Genomic DNA, 1,646 nt, shown 5'->3' on the forward strand with positions numbered 1-1,646 from the left:
TATTCTAAGGCATCTATGAATGGGATATTTACATGCAATTGCTTAAATAAATCAAGAAACTTTTTAAATTGATTATCTAACTTGGCATTCCTAAACCTATATGGAAAAGGTGGAGGTGGGGTCTTCTTGTAGGTTTGATTCTTCTCCTCATCTTTGTCATGCTTGTCAATAGGTTTGCTTAGGTAAGGTGCTGGTTCAACTTTCATGTGGTGGAATGTACTTTATTGGTGGATACTTCATGGAATCACTTGAACGTTCATCTTTTCTTCTATCGGCCTCATTATGCTCCACATTTGATTTTGAGTTGTCATGTGTGGCCAAGTGTGATGTTGAGTCAATAGGGCTATCCTCATCTTCATCATCAAGAATCACCATCCTTCGTCACGTTCTTTAGGCCCTGCTACTTGCTTTCCACTTTTTAATGTAATGACTTTCCACTTCTTAATTTAATGGCATGAACTTGCTCCTTTGGGCTCTTCTCCGTTTGGCTTGGCAAAGTTCCTTGACTTCTTTGGAATTGAGTTGCTAATTGACCTATTTATTCTCAAAGCCTTTGATTGCATCCATTTGGTTGTTGAACATTTGAATATGGATTGTCAATTGTTGCTTAGTCCTCTGCATGAAAGATTTAGTAGTATTAGATAACTTTGTCAAGGATTGTTCAAGCAAAGAAATTTGAGTTTGACCTTGAAAAGAATTTTGATTTTGATTTTGATGTGCAAGTGGTGGCTTTTGGTAGAATTGAGATTGGAATTGTTGTCTTTGAAACCCTTTGACTTGTCCTTGATTAAATCCTTACTAGTTGTTGTTAGACCATGAAAAATTTGGGTGGTTCCTTCATCCTTGATTATATGTGTTTGAATATGGATTTTTTTGTTGCTTTTGAAAGTTCCCTACAAAATTAACATCATCAGAAGCAAAGGGATTTCCAATTTGCAATCCACACTATTATGATCATAAGCACCACATAAATCACAAAATAAAAAATTATTAGTAGATTGGATAGAATTCACTCCTATTTGACCAAATTGAATGTTCAAGGTCTTCATGAATTGGTTTGCACATTGAGCTCCTAAGTTGTTAATATCAACTTCTTCCACGACCTTTCCTTGACTTCTTCCGGTTAGTTTCCTCTCACTTGGATAGTGGTATTTATTATGGGGCATCTAGTTAATTAATTCAAATGCTTCAAATGGCCTTTTCTTCATTAATGAACCTTCTGCAGCTGCATCTACCAATTGTTTGTTACCATAATCTAAACCATTATAGAAAATTTATATCTGCATCCATGGTGGAAATCCATGGTGTGGGCATCTTCTTAATGGTTCCTTAAACCGCTCCCATGCATCATACAAAGTCTCTTGGTCTCATTGACAAAAATTATTTATATCACTTTTCAACTTGGCGATCTTGGACGGAGGAAAAAAATTGTTTATGAATTTTGCCTCCATGGCATCCCATGTAGTGATAGTACCTGTAGGTAAAGAATTCAACCATACCTTGTTTAGACATCATCAGAATTCACTACTATCCGATGTAGTGATAGTACCTATAGGTAAAGAATCCAACCTCTAAGAGACCAAGGAAAAAGTCTTAATCAAAAAGCATAATCAGAAACACCATTTTGTTTAGACATATCACACAAT

The 1,646-nt window shown here is 35.6% G+C and overlaps 1 non-coding gene across 1 annotated transcript; it reads left to right on the forward strand.

Annotated features, from left to right (window-relative positions):
• Positions 1–1,296: 1,296 nt before the first annotated feature.
• On the forward strand, positions 1,297–1,403 carry LOC112493259 (small nucleolar RNA R71). The gene has a single exon (XR_003057687.2). It is a non-coding gene; the product is annotated as a small nucleolar RNA R71 (small nucleolar RNA).
• The last annotated feature ends 243 nt before the right edge of the window (positions 1,404–1,646 follow it).

Source organism: Ziziphus jujuba, chromosome 12 (assembly GCF_031755915.1).
Source record: "Ziziphus jujuba cultivar Dongzao chromosome 12, ASM3175591v1".
Classification (NCBI taxonomy): Eukaryota; Viridiplantae; Streptophyta; class Magnoliopsida; order Rosales; family Rhamnaceae; genus Ziziphus; species Ziziphus jujuba.